The sequence below is a fragment of the Arachis hypogaea genome, chromosome 19 (genome assembly GCF_003086295.3).
Source record: "Arachis hypogaea cultivar Tifrunner chromosome 19, arahy.Tifrunner.gnm2.J5K5, whole genome shotgun sequence".
Lineage (NCBI taxonomy): Eukaryota > Viridiplantae > Streptophyta > Magnoliopsida > Fabales > Fabaceae > Arachis > Arachis hypogaea.
In genome coordinates this window covers 138,796,056-138,811,609 of record NC_092054.1, presented here as the reverse complement: position 1 = coordinate 138,811,609, position 15,554 = coordinate 138,796,056, and the positions used below count along the sequence as shown (strand labels likewise).

Sequence of the window (15,554 nt, the reverse complement as noted above, 5' to 3'; positions counted from 1 at the left end):
AATAATACAGGGCCAGGTATTTAAGAAAGGACTGAACCCACCTCTATTGAAGTGCCTATGCCCCGACCAGACAGACTACGTGTTAAGCGAGGTCCACGAGGGGTGTTGCGGCCATCACATCGAAGGAAAGGTCTTAGCTCGAAAGCTCGTCAGGGCCGGCTACTATTGGCCCTCAATGATGTCGGATTCCAAAGAGTTCGTGAAGAAATGCAGGAGATGCCAGAAAAACACCAACTTTCACAAAGCACCGGCGGCTGAACTAGCCTACTGATGGCCTCCCGACCATTCTCTCAATGGGGCGTTGATCTGTTAGGACCCTTTCCGATTAGACCTGGGCAGGTCAAATACCTAATTGTTGCCATCGATTATTACACCAAGTGGGTGGAGGCCGAGCCGTTGGCCAGCATATCTTTGGAAAACTGCCAAAAATTTATGTGGAGGCAAGTAATAGCCAGATTCAGAATCCCAGAGGTCATCATCTCGGACAACGAGACACAGTTTGCTGACAAAAAGTTCGGGAAATTTCTCGCCAGTTTAAGGATAAAGCAGAAGTTCTCTTCTGTCGAGCACCCCCAAACTAATGGCCAAGTCGAAGCAACAAACAAGGTCATCCTACAAAGTCTTAAAAAACGACTTGACCAGAAGAAGGGAGCCTGGATAGACGAGCTAGCGTCGGTCCTGTGGTCTTATCGCACAACGCAGTAGTCATCTACCGGGGAGACGCCCTTCCGACTCACTTATGGGGTTGACGCGATAATACCCGTGGAGATTAGGGAACCAAGCCCACGACTACTCTTGGGAGGAGTTGAGGAAGACATGGAGAAGGACTTGGTAGACGAGACTAGAGAAATGACCCACTTGTTAGAGATGATGTTGAAACAAAGAATGGCCCTGCGTTACAACGCCAAAGTGCTAAAGAGAGATTTTGAGCCAAACGACCTAGTCTTATGACGCAACGACGTGGGGCTCTCGACACCAGGGGAAGGAAAGTTGGTAGCAAATTGGGAAAGTCCAACTACACATTCAACAAGTTTTTAGTCACCTATAATACAGTATCACGAGAGGTAAAGTGTTAGTGCTTGTTGTTCGAGTCAAGGGGCATACTGTGTCGCCATTCCCTAAGTGTTCTAAGCTTCGAGCGAGTGGATAACGTGGCACCAAAATATATACTGGAGCGCTGGAGTAAGAACATAAATAGAAAGCACACACACATCAAGAGCAGCCAAGACGAGCCTCTTCTGGAGCCGAGAAGCAAGAGATTCGACGATTTGGTATTTCAGTCGCACAATATATGCGAATTTGCATCCGAGATGTCATTGTCGAGATGCAAGAATATCAAGAGAGAAGCAAAGGAAAAAGTTCATTATCCCACGAAAAAGCGACATTGAGCGATGTGAATGACCTTCAAAGCCCGCCACGTGTCAGAACAAGAGGCTAACCCAAGAACAAACTTGGATCAAACTTGAAAAAAAGATCTCAAACGCCACGAAGAAAAAGAAAAAGCCAGCTCCAAGTGAGGTAAAATTGATTTGCTTTCGATTAGGCAAACATTCATTTGTGCATTTTGCTAATATACAATTTATTTTCTCTTTTTGCAGTTGAATCTTTTAGACGGTGGACCAATGATTCAGCCGAGTTCAAGCTTTTACAATGCACTGGTTATGAATTATCCCGGAGAGGATTATACAAGTTTTTATTAACATAAATTTCCTTTCATCTATGAGCATATTTCGGTTCACTGAAGTTATAGGAGGGTTAATTTTTTACTGTTGTTAGTTTTTATTGAATAGTAACTTTTTTTTTGTTTTTGATATTAGCTTTTGTGAAATTCTTTATTCAATAGTCACTTTTTTTGTTTATTGAATAGTCAATTTATTGTACTATGTCAGAGATTTCAGGTGCATCTAAATTTATTACTGATATATACATTTTTTTCAAATTATCTCTCTGCTATATTGATATATGCACGTTTTCGGTTCACTAAGTGTATTAATTTCGGTTCATTTATTTTTTTGGGGTTCATAATGTTTGTTAAACACCCTGATTTCATTCATTGTGATTCTGGAACAAAACCGTAGCTAGAGAGTTCCAAAAGATATATATATATATATATATATTGAATCAGATATAAATATTAATATTAGATATATACATTAAGATTTACATTAATATTCAGATATATACATTGAAAGAATATTTTTTTAAACAAAATAATGTTAATTATAACTAGTCAAACAAAGTATATCCTATTTACTACTATATATATCCTCAGACGTGAATTTACAAAAAGGGTTGGAGAGGGTAGCAAATGGCTTCGGGAGTCTTATTGCTTCACATGCCCGAATCACTTGGTCTCTCATTTTGTTCAGTTTGTGGAAGATAATATTTGGATCATATTCAAGCCTGAAAGCATCAATCTCTTCCTACATTTTAATTGAAAGAAATTAGTTACATAAGAAATGAAGCCAACTCAAGAAGAAATGAAATAATTTTATTTTATTAATTTAGAAACTACTTACTTGTTTCCAAGCTTTATATTGATACCTCTTCTCGCTTTTGATCTTTTGAGGATCAATTGTTTTAAGCCATTTCATGACGTATATACCACAATCATAGCTAAGCAAGAATTTAAGTAAAATACAATTAATAGTATACAAAATAAAACACATTAAAAATAACACTATAGATGAGAAACAGTTATACCTTGTACGTTGACCATTCAGCCTGATATACTCAGCTTCTTCTCCATCTCCATCCTTCATTAAGGGTTTCGCCCCAGTGTAAACCCTTAACTGGGATATTATTAATCCCTAAAAGTGATAAAAACAGTGACTTAAAATTAGGTGAATCAAAATCAGCAACTTCACTGAACCGAACACAAATCATGACTTGAATAAAACGTCATAAACATTGAATCAACAAGAGAAATATTTAAATAACTTACAACAAATTTATTGAGTTTAATTCTCAAATTAGGTATTTCAAATTTGTTCTTGTTCATGGGGTCAAGCACATAGAATGTCTTTTTCCGAACATCCGCAATCCACAACCATTAGTGCCCTCCATTGCAAATCGGCACAAAATCATTAATAAATCTTCTAATAAAGCGAATTTTGAGGGGCTTAATAATTAGAAGATTTGTAGAATTTGCACAAAATCATTAATAAATCTTCTAATATAGAAGTCATTAATCAATGCACCATCTTTGCCAATAAACCATAATGATAAATAGCTTAATCTTCATCAACATCCTCAAAATTATCTTGCATAATTATATAGAAAAGTAATTAAAAAAATATTTATAATGAGATACAAATAAAGGGAAAAATAATGAGAGATATTCTGGTTTCATTAGCCCAGATTTGAAGAATCCAATGAGAAAAATAATACTTTAACTCAAAAAAAAAAAAAGATGAGCAACCTCAGTTTTAGTCTTTAATGTCATTGACTTGTAGCAACACCAAGTAGGTTCTCCCTAAAAAAACAGGAACTTGGATACACTACAACCTCGAACACGTTGGGTTGAAAACATCATCGGCAGTGGAAACATTAAAAAATAGGATTCAAAACAAAAAAATAATAATACTAAGTCAATTAACTCAAGTACGAGTGAAGGCAATTTGATTAGGATACAGCTAAATGGTTAATTCAAAATAGGAACATTAATTTACAAAAGAAAGCCTCAGTTGAACCCATTGAAGTCAAATGAATATAGCTTCACCAAGTATGTTCTCCCTATAAACAGGGTCTTGGCTCCACAACACCTTAAACAGTTGGGTTGAATCATCACAGGCTATGTTTGGCACTCAATTAACATCCATTAATAATAGCTTAAAAAATAATAAATGCAGAAAGGCTCAGAAATATAACAGGTTCATCAATCACAATTTTTTCAAAAGCAGAACTGGCATTTGAAGCTGAATTATTATCCTCATAGCTAACCAGAAATACATTAATCAGAAAACCCAAAATCAAATGTTTATTAAATCAGAACTCAACGTTTGGAAAAAAGATTGATTACTATAGAAGTCATTACTTACAGTATTTTATCAACTTCCTTCAGAATATCAACTACAACTGCATGCATGTTGACGAACGAATTTCTACTAGTAAAGAAATTCACAAATAAAGTCTCGTTGAAAGTATAGTTTCTAAACCAACAAAGAATTCTTTCGTACAAAAGTTTGGTTGTCACTTAAGTAAACCCAACAAAAATAAACCGAAGTATTTAAACCTCGGATCGTCTCTCAAGGAATTGCAGGGAGGTGTGTTTATTATTGGTTATGAGAAAAATATCTTTTTGGGTTTTTGAAAGGTTTTAACAAGGAATGTAAATGACAAGAAAGTAAACTAATTATCATGAAAACCCTTGCAAGGTATGAGAACTGGACTTCCTATCCTAGTTATCCTTATCAATTGTAATGAGAATTGGCTTTTACTCCCACTTTGTTAACCCTTACTAAATAAAGGAAAGTCAAGTGGACCAATCAATTTGATTCCTCAGGTCCTAGTCAACTCCTAAGGAAAGACTGGCTTTAGAGGGATCCAAATCAACCAGCAAATTCACAATAATCAATCAACAAAGGAGTTTGATAACTCAAGTGTCTCCAATTGATCAATTCAAGCTAAGGATGTAAAAAACTAGATTAAAATCATAAATATGAAATACCTCTAATTGTATTAAATAAAGAAATCAAATCTAACATGGAGTTCATAAACCAAATTGAGAAAATAAATAAACTAGAATGCTAGAATAAATAAAAGTAGAAGAAAAACTAAATTAAAAGAATATTGAACCTGAACCAAAGGAGAAATTGAAAGAAAAAATCCTAAATCCTAAAACCTAGAGAGAGGAGAGAGCCTCTCTCTCTAGAAACTACATCTAAAACCTAAAATTATGAATAATGAATGTTGTATCAATGAATGAATGGATTTCCCCACTCTATAGCCTATAATCTGTGTTTTCTGGGCCAAAAAATGGGTCAAAAATAGCCCAGAAATTGTCCTCAGTGATTTCCGATACGTCCAACACGTCGCTCTGTCACGCATACGCGTAGTCCACGCGTACACGTGGATTGAGCTTTCGCCAGGTCACGCGTACGCATGATTCATGCGTGCGCATCGCCTAACAGCATGGAAACTATAGTAAATTATATATTTTTGTGAAGCCCCGGATGTTAGCTTTCCAACGCAACTGGAACCGCCTCATTTGGACCTCTGTAGCTCAAGTTATGGTCGATTTAGTACGAAGAGGTCAGGCTGGACAGCTCAGCAATTTCTTCAGTTTCTTATATTCCTTCCACTTTTGTATGCTTCCTTTCCATCCTCTAAGCCATTCCTACCCTATAAACCTTGAAAATACTTAACACACATATCAAGGCATCGAATGATAATAAAAGAGGATTAAACATAGTGAAATTAAGGCCAAAGAAGCATGTTTTCAATCATAACACAAAATCAGGAAGGAAAATGTAAAACATGCAAATTCAATGAATAAGGGTGAGAATAGTGGATAAAATCCACTCAATTAAGCACAAGATGTACCACGAAATAGTGGTGCATCAAATCTCCCCACACTTAAACATTAGCATGTCCTCATGCTAAGCTCAAGAGAAGCTACAAAGCAGTGAAGAGGAATGATAGAAATTATGAAATGCAAGCTATCTATATGAATGCAACTAAATGCAAAAATACTTCTACCTACTTGGTTAAAAGTGAACAAGTTCTCCAAGACAAACATAAATCCGATTTCACTAATTCAAATCACACAATAAAAGGCAAGTAAACTTGTAAGAAGGTAGCTCATGAAAGCAAGGAACGTAGAATTAAGCATTGAACCCTCACAGGAAGTGTATATGCACTCTGATCTCTCAAGTGTCTAGGGTTAATTTACTCTACTCTTCTCTAGTCATGCTTTCTAAAACTTTGTTCTTCATCTAACCAATCAACAAATATTTAATGTATCAATGCAAACATCATGAGGTCTTTTCAAGGTTGTAATGGGGCTAAGGTAAGGGAGAGAATATATGTATGGCTAAGTGAGCTACAAATTGAATCCTTGAGTAACCTAAGCTCTCACTTACTCACACACACACACACTCTATATAACTCTAAAATCATGCTTAACTACCCAAAATTTCCACTTTTGCATTACATACTCATGTATCAACCTTTCTTTAATTTTATCACATATGCATTGATCTTTTATCAAACTTAACATTTGGGGTAATTTTGTCCCCTTATTTATTTATTTAATTAATTATTTGAATATTTTTGGTTTTTTTTTGAATCATAAAAGCAACATAACATATCAATGCACGTAGATTTTTAATTTTTCTGGTCTTACATGAGTAGTACCCAAATTCCCAATATTCAAATAAATTAGAAACATAATACATTCCCATTAACCCAAGTTCCCACAGTTCCCCACACTTAATTGATACACAATCTCTAACTTAAGCTAACCAAAGATTCATTTGAGGTAATTAATTGTTTTTCCGCTTAAGGCTAGTGATGTGGTAAAATACAGAATAGAAGGGAGATTAAAAGGCTCAAAGTGGCTAACAGAGGTAATTGGAATGGTAGGCTATTTGGGATAAGTGAGGTAATAACAAATGATGGCCTCAATCATATGCAAGCATGTAAATACACTAAACAATGGATATATAAAATAGAACAAAGCAGGGATTGCAATCATAGAGAAGAAAACACACAAGAATAAAAATTATGGTTAAATAATATAACCATGTAATCAAGCTCAAATCTCACAGGTTGTGTGTTCTTAGCTATAACCTATGTTTCAAATTACAATTCTCAAACAAGTTTAACAAAAATAAAAAATTTTAATTTAAATTAGTGAAATATTATAAAATAGAGTCTTGAAAAGAAATTTATTACTTTAACCAAGTAGTAGCTAAATGCACAAAATCAAACAAACATGCAATCAAACATGCAAATGCAACAATTAAATTAACATAGAAAATTAAACATTAGTGTTCAGAAGAAAATAACTAACCCACGGAAGTCGGTATCGACCTCCCCACACTTAAAGATTGCACCGTCCTCGGTGCATGCTAAGATGTGCAAGTGGACGGGTACTCCAACTGACGCTTTTTCTCCAAAGAATGTGCGTAGGAACTTGTTTGTCGCCCCATGTAAAAGTCTTCCGTTTCCCTCTTCCTGGTGGCCATCCTGAAAGAGAAAAGAAATAAAGTATATGTGGGCTATTGCCAAACAATAAGGTTTTCAACTACATGGTAGCTACAACATGCAAGTGAGAGAATAATGGAAGTACATGGCATGTCAACTAAATAGCAAACAAGTTAAGAAGCATCCAAAATAATGCAAGAAATATGCAACAGTTGAGTAAGAAAATTTGAACACCAAAGTGAAAACAACAAATATAGAAAAGAAAAGGAGAAGAAACAATAAAGTTAGAATGCCATGAATGTGAGTATGCAAATGTAACAAATAGAATAAAAGAAAGGGAATAAGGATGAGAGGGGAGGAGAAGAGAGTGGAAAAGGAGGAGGAGAGAATAAGAAAGGGGAGAAAATGAGAGGAGTGGAATCTGCGACACGACGCGTGAGCGTCGCCCACGCGTACGCGTGGGTGTGTAGAAGAAGAGGCAACATGTAAGCATCGGTCGTACGCGTGACATCTCGTCGTGCCAGACGCACGACACCAGCCTCCTTCCAGTGCAACTCTCTGTTCAAAACACTCTCTTACGCCGATTTTTCATCCACACGTACGCGTCGCTGATGCTTACGCGTGGATTGGCAAAACTGCAGGTGGCACGTACGCGTCGCCCACGCGTGCGCATGGGTGGGCTTGTGCGTCAGGGACCCTTCCAGCACGCCTCCAACACAACTTTCTGTAACTTTTTACTGAGAGCTAAATTTGCATCGACGCGTACGCGTGGGTCACGCGTACGCGTCACATCCCTATTTTTTTTTTGAAATGCAGAATGCAGAATGCAGATGCTGATGCAAACATTATGAATGAACACTAAGAAAAACAAAATAAAATAAAACTAAGAACAAAACAAAATAAAATAAAATTAAGACTGAAAAAGAACGATTATACCATGGTGGGTTGTCTCCCACCTAGCACTTTTAGTTAAAGTCCTTAAGTTGGACATCTGGTGAACTCCCTGTTATGGTGGCTTATGCTTGAACTCGTCCAGAAATCTCCACCAATGTTTGCAATTCCAATAACCTCCGGGGTCCCAAACTAGGCACTTAAAGCCTTCGATTACGTTAAAGCAAGTGACAAAGCTCCAGGGGTGTTGATTATCAGAATGAATTCCAAGATCCCAAACCCTGCTGTTGCACCCGTCTTTGCTCTGATCTACATTGTTCCAACCGGGTGGTATGCAATCTGAATTCCCACTAAGATATCCAAATAGATACCCAAACATCTTCTGAGACCCATTCAGTCGAGTTCTATACCAATCCTTGTACTTCAATTTGGAGCGTGGAACCTTATTGAACCTTGCATGCCAACTCTTATCACTAACCATCTCCCTCTTACTCTTAAAGTCATAAAGAACTCTAAGTTGACCATCTATTTCAAGCAAACCATATTCAAGTGGGAAAGTAAAGATAAAGGCTAAGGATTTTACCCACTTGAGGTTTGTATTGGGTGGTAATGGCCTTGGGAGAGGTGTTTCTAGTGGTCTTTCAAGCTCCACTCCCCTGTACTCTTCTGTGAATTCTTCCACCTCCTTGCAAACCTCTTCAATTGCAATCTCGTCTTGATCAAAGTCTTCTACTTCTTCCCCATCATAAGTTGGGGGTTGAGAAAAGTCTACCTCCACATCATCTTCATATTCACTTGGGGAAGGTTCTTCAAGCTCAAGGAGTGCAATTGCGGATGCAAGTTCATCACTAGGAGAGCTTGATTCATGATCATCATTGCCAAGGGAATTCGCTTCTTGATCTGTTCCGTCCAATTCTTCATAATGTATATGCCTTGGGGGTTGTGCACTATCCTCCTTAGCATCAATTTCAAACTTCTTTGTGGAATTCTCTACAACTCTCGATTTCCATGGAGGTTCAACATCGCCTAGATCTTCAACTACTTCCACCTCTTCTCTGGCAAGCGTAGCTTCTTCCAATTGTTCTAATACAAAATCATGCATCTCACTGTTCACCAGAGTTTCTGGTATCTCCTTCCTGCTATGTTCTTCATTCAATTCTTCCCATGAAGCCATGGGGGTTCCTTGAGTATCCAAACATTGGGAAGCTAGTGGTTTATCGCTTGCTCCAGTTGATGAAGAGTTGCATGAAATCGATCCACTGAATCCTTGAGACAATCCTTTGATTCTTGTTGCGCTCGGATTGCATGATTAGGATCATATGGCTCTTGGATGCATGGATATGGACATGGTGTATAAGGAGGTGGTGGTTCTTGGGAGTAGTTGGGTTGGAAGTGGGGTGGCTCGATGTATGGTTCATATGGCTCATAGGGTGGTTGGTATAGTGGATAAGGATTAGGGTCATATGGGGAGTTTAGTTGTAAGGTGCTTGTGAGTATGGTGGTTCAGAGTTATGTTGAGGAGGTGGTTCATAGGGATATGGTGGGGCTTGTTGGTAACTACAAGGGGGTCCACTATATCTATCATCTTGGTACGCACCTCGGAATGACTCTTGACCATAGTAATTTGGTGGAGGTTGGTTGTCACGAAAGGGTCCACCATTACTATTATCTTGGTATGCATCATAGAATGGTTGTTGGTTATAGCGCATTGGAGGGGGTTGTTGCCAAGAGGGTTGATCAAATCCTGGTGGCTCCTCCCATCTTTGATTCTTCCAACCTTGATGCCTGTTCCCATTATAGCTTCCATTCCTTACAACAACATTGGAACCAAACTTGAAACCAGAGGGGTGAGAATTCATAGTAGCTAAAGAAAATTAAAACTAATAAAAATTAATGAAAATAAACTCCTAAAACTAGAAACACTAACAAAGAAACAAAAAAGTAAATATTTACAATAACCAATAATAAGGCACACGTCTGTAACTCCCCGGCAACGGCGCCATTTTGACGAACGGATTTCTGCCAGTAAAGAAATTCACAAATAAAGTCTCGTTGAAAGTATAGTTTCTAAACCAACAAAGAATCCTTTCATACAAAAGTTTGGTTGTCACTTAAGTAAACCCAATAAAAATAAACCGAGGTATTTAAACCTCGAATCGTCTCTCAAGGAATTGCAGGGAGGTGTATTTATTATTGATTATGAGAAAAATATCTTTTTAGGTTTTTGAAAGGTTTGAACAAGGAATGTAAATGACAAGAAAGTAAACTAATTATCGTGAAAACCCTTGCAAGGTATGAGAACTGGACGTCCTATCCTAGTTATCCTTATCAATTGTGATGAGAATTGGCTTTTGCTCCCACTTTGTTAACCCTTACTAAATAAAGGAAAGTCAAGTGGACCAATCAATTTGATTCCTCGGGTCCTAGTCAACTCCTAAGGAAAGACTGGCTTTAGAGGGATCCAAATCAACCAGCAAATTCACAATAATCAATCAACAAAGGAGTTTGATAACTCAAGTGTATCCAATTAATCAATTCAAGCTAAGGATGTAAAAAACTATATTAAAATCATAAATATGAAATACCTTTAATTGCATTAAATAAAGAAATCAAATCTAACATGGAGTTCATAAACCAAATTAGGAAAATAAATAAACTAGAATGCTAGAATAAATAAAACTAGAAGAGAAACTAAATTAAAATAATATTGAACCTGAACCAAAGGGAAAATTGAAAGAAGAAATTCTAAATCCTAAAACCTAGAGAGAGGAGAGAGCCTCTCTCTCTAGAAACTACATCTAAAACCTAAAATTATGAATAATGAATGTTGTATCAATGAATGAATGTATTCTCCCACTCTGTAACCTCTAATCTGTATTTTCTGGGCTGAAAACTAGGTCAAAAATAGCCCATAAATTGCCCTCAGCGATTTCTGATACGTCCAGCATGTTGCTCTGTCACGCGTACGCATAGTCCACGCGTACGCGTGGATTGAACTTTTGCCAGGTCACGCGTACGCGTGATCCACGCGTGCGTGTCTCCTAGCAGCATAGAAACTTTGGCAAATTATATATCTTTGTGAAGCCCCAGATGTTAGCTTTCCAACGCAACTGAAACCGCCTCATTTGGACCTCTGTAGCTCAAGTTATGGTCGATTTAGTACGAAGAGGTTAGGCTGGACAGCTCAGCAATTCCTTCAGTTTCTTGTATTCCTTCCACTTTTGCTTGCTTCCTTTCCATCCTCTAAGCCATTCCTGCCCTATAAACCTTGAAAACACTTAACACACATATCAAGGCATCGAATGATAATAAAAGAGGATTATACATAGTGAAATTAAGGCCAAAGAAGCATGTTTTCAATCATAGCACAAAATCAGGAAGGAAAATGTAAAACATGTGAATTCAATGAATAAATGTGAGAATAGTGGATAAAATCCATTAAATAAAACACAAGATGTACCACGAAATAGTGGTGCATCACATGTCCTCCCTACTAGGTTCCTTCTTGGACTTCTTACTACCTTTTCCTTTTCCTAACAATGGCATTGGAACAGAATAATTTGAGATGGAAAACTTACAAATAGACACATACTTATAAAATACAGAACCATGCTATGTAACTTGATACGAATTCATATCAAGGGTGTGTTTATCAGGATGGTAAAAAATGGGGAGGCAAATTTTGTGTGAGCTCTGCAATTGTCAGCATTTAGTCATCCATGAAAACTTATGTCCCATTTTTTCCCCAACCAAACAACTGAGAAGGGAAGTTTCCAGAAACAGTTTGACAAGACTACTTAATCAAAGTTAACAAGTTCTAAAACTGTTTCACGCAACAATAGAATGCTAACAGAAATAGAGCAAGTACTACAGATAACATCATATGTAAATTGGGAAAAATACAATCAATTCACCTTGATCCTTCACTGAAGCTTTTGACGGCTTCTCTGTTTGTTTTTTTGCTTGCAGCCTTTTCCTTAGTATCTGACTTTTCACTAGAGGTTTTCTGCTTCTTGGATGCCAAAAGCACTATCCTGATGAATAAGCAAGTCACAACCCAAATCCTCCAGATATGCACGGAAGAGAAAAATAAACAAAATTGGTCTATTATGAACAAAAATAAAAATCCAAATAGAAAGCTAAGATTATCATTTGCTTTCATAATTGACAGAATGCAGAAACTTAACAAGAAAGCTAAGTATCTCCAATTATCTCAAGGAAAAATAAGTGCCAAAACTAGCAAAACAACTCAGCAGAAACTACCAATAGTTAGAAAGCAACTTGGTTGAGCTACTGCATTCACAATTATACCAGGTTGAAACACAAAGCTACTAGCTCGTATGATGAGAAAGTATAAGATCTTATAAAACTCATTTTTAGGTGTTGATTACACAATGTGAATCTTACGAGACAAATAACATGCTATGTTATCATAAAGAATAGTCTTATATATGTTAACTTTGCATCCTTAACGTGCTTGCAGCCCATTAATGACTTCTTTTGCATCATATATCACTCTTGCTTTCTTGTTATTTATATCCTTCACTTTTATTGTTCTTCACCATCAAAATGGTTATGAAATTAGCATAAATCTAAACATAGAATAAAATTAATTGTTTAAGAATCAATGAGAAAAATTTTAAAGACAATATAATACATATCCCAATGACCATCAACTTCAAACAAAACATTCAAAGTTGATGAATTAAAGATCTTCCCTTAGACCACTTTCTGATTTCCACCAAATCCAAGAAAAGAATGAGTTGATTTGTAAGATAAATCAGCCTCAAGTCCTGTCTCTATGCATTTTATATTAATTTTGCCAATCCAATCAACAGCAGGAACTGGAATTATTTTGAATAAAAAATGAGGACAATTCATTTCATGTTTCTCCATGATTCAAAAGCTTCAATTGCCGTTTACCATGTACTTGAGCTTTAATTGATGTTCCTACATATTTGTTACATTTGTTATGAATCTATGTGACTTAATTAACATTTTTAATTTGTTAATGAATAGCCAATCTCCTAGAAAAGTTCTAGAGCCTATTGCTTTCATTTATGCCAAACACAGAAAGGAATCATAACAAATCGAGAATCAGAAGCCGAAACCCCCAAAATTAGAACCCAAACCCCAAAAAATTCACAGAACCAATTGAAAATTGATACATACCTTCTCTATCTCAATTAGCCATTGCAATGTTGCAGAGCGGCCACAGTTAGCCTGCATTGGTATAAGCTGACAATATTCTCGTCTCCATTAGAATCAGTTTCGAACACCCTTAGCTTTATGATCTTACAACAAAGCATATTAACAAAAATGTATCAAAATAGGTTGCAAATTGGCTTAGGTGCATGAATTACATTTAAAGCACGGAGGCATACAGAGCAACATTTATTTTTTTGTGTGTGGCTGAATGGGTATTTTACTTATAGTATAGTGCACCGAAATTAAACAAAGCAATGAACCAGAATTATCTAGATTTGAACAAGCAGAAAACTTACAAATTAGGCTGTGCTTCTTCTTCCAATTGCCGTGCCGCCAGAGCTTCTTGGCGAGGTTGCTGTTGTTCTTCGGGAGGGCTGCTGCATTAAACAGAAAAGAGTTCAATAACGACCTAGAATTATTATCCTGTATTATTAAAACTAATAAAAAGAATTTAATTACAACTTAAAGGAACAATGAAAAAGCAATATATAAGACATAAGATTATAAAAAATGATATTAGTTAAAACTTACACATTCAACGGAGGTTCTGGCTTCATCTTCCTCGGGGAAGATTCCTCTGCGGCCTGCTTTTCGGGTTCCACAGGGCAGCTGTAAGAAACAGAAGAGAGTTCAAAAATAAGAACACATTAAATTCATTTTTGGATGCAACTGAACCACAATTAAACCATGTAGTGAACCAAAATTATCAAGATTTATACAAGCAGTAAAATTTACACATCAACAGGTGCTTCTTGTTCTGATTGTCGTGCCGGTACTTCTTTGCAAGGCTGCTGTTGCGTTTTCAGAGGGCTGTTGCATTAAACAGAAAATAGTTCAATAATGACCCCAAATTATTATCCTATACCATTAAAATTAATAAAAATAATTTTATGTGCAACTTACTCATTATCAGAAGGGACATAGATATAGTCATCTTTGAGTAACTCTTCCTTAAGAGAACTCGGAAGAGACACCACAATAGGATCTCTAAGGAATGTAAAGAAGGAAGAAGTTAATGTTGAATAATTAGAATAGGTTCTGAGAAACCGAAATTTGCACATTGAAAAACTCACATTTCCAAAGGTTGAGAACAAGTTTCTTCTCGAACCTCGATTATTTGTAGGTCAGAATCAGGTGTAGTGCTACTGACATTTAAACACAATTTCCATGTGATTAATTAAACAAAATTTATTACCTAAATCTAAAAGAGCAACATAAATATTTTTAACTTACACTAGTGAAGTTTTAAAACTCTTTTTTTGATGGATTTTCTTTCTTCGAAAAACTTTTACCGGGGTTTCCGGGGTATTTTTCCTAATAAAAAAGATACCAAATTAAAATTAGCAACCAAGATTAAAAGCAGAGGTCTAGAAACACATGAAATTCATTTCTGAAATCCACTGAACCAAAAGTAAACCATGCAATGAACGAATTTACCTGGTATTGTCCGGGGCATTCACAGACGATGTGGAGCTCGCTTGAGTCTGTAAGATAGATTTGCTACCCAGATTTGTAGTCGGCAGTCTAAGCAAGATAAATAAATATTACTCAGTGAATCCAGAGGAATCAGAAGAGGTTCTAGCAAATGTTAGTAAACAAAAGAAAAAGAACTCAATATAAGAAATTGAATCTTATGTCTCAGAGAAATCATTTCGTGCCTCTGTGGAGTCAAACCTATCTGGAGCAACGTTTGCTGTCTGACATCCGTCATTTCTTCTCTTTGATATCTTTTCTCTTAACATCTGCAATGCCTGTCTTCTTCTTTCTGCAGCGCTGTCCTTTTCTTGTTCAGTTCTGAAAATTCATAAAATAAGTATCAATGAACCTAAAACGAAAGCTTTAATAACTGAAAATATGATTCGAGAAACTTACTCCTTGTCAGATTCAGTTTTATTCTCTGAATCTATGAAAACAAGCTTTCCTGATTTGGTTTGTTTTTTGGCCACCCTCCCCGGTTGTTTTCTTTTCACTATGGGTGTTTTTTCGATTTCTTTTCTTCTGCAACACAGACAAACACATCGAATTTATACCGGAGACAAATATCAGTAAGAAAAACATTTCTAATGCGAAAGGACCTAACTGAAGACAATAACAATCAAGTGAATAAAAATAAGCAACACCACTGAACCAAACACAATTCATGTACTGAATAAAATGTGATACACATTCAATCATCAAGAAAAACATTTCTTCATGCAAAAGGACAAGCGAAGACACTAATAATCAAGTGAATGAAAATTAAAAAGCTCACTGAACCGAACACAATTCATGTGCTGAATAAAACATGATACACATTCAATTATCAA

General features: G+C 36.3%; 3 non-coding genes across 3 annotated transcripts; all 3 read right to left on the bottom strand.

The window, feature by feature from the left end:
• Positions 1 to 3,419: 3,419 nt before the first annotated feature.
• LOC112781808 (small nucleolar RNA Z278) lies at positions 3,420 to 3,539 on the bottom strand. The gene has a single exon (XR_003192566.1). It is a non-coding gene; the product is annotated as a small nucleolar RNA Z278 (small nucleolar RNA).
• A 140-nt stretch (positions 3,540 to 3,679) lies between these two features.
• On the bottom strand, positions 3,680 to 3,794 carry LOC112781806 (small nucleolar RNA Z278). Its single transcript, XR_003192564.1, has one exon. It is a non-coding gene; the product is annotated as a small nucleolar RNA Z278 (small nucleolar RNA).
• Positions 3,795 to 3,850: 56 nt separating this feature from the next.
• On the bottom strand, positions 3,851 to 3,943 carry LOC112781805 (small nucleolar RNA Z223). Its single transcript, XR_003192563.1, has one exon. It is a non-coding gene; the product is annotated as a small nucleolar RNA Z223 (small nucleolar RNA).
• Between the last annotated feature and the right edge of the window lie 11,611 nt (positions 3,944 to 15,554).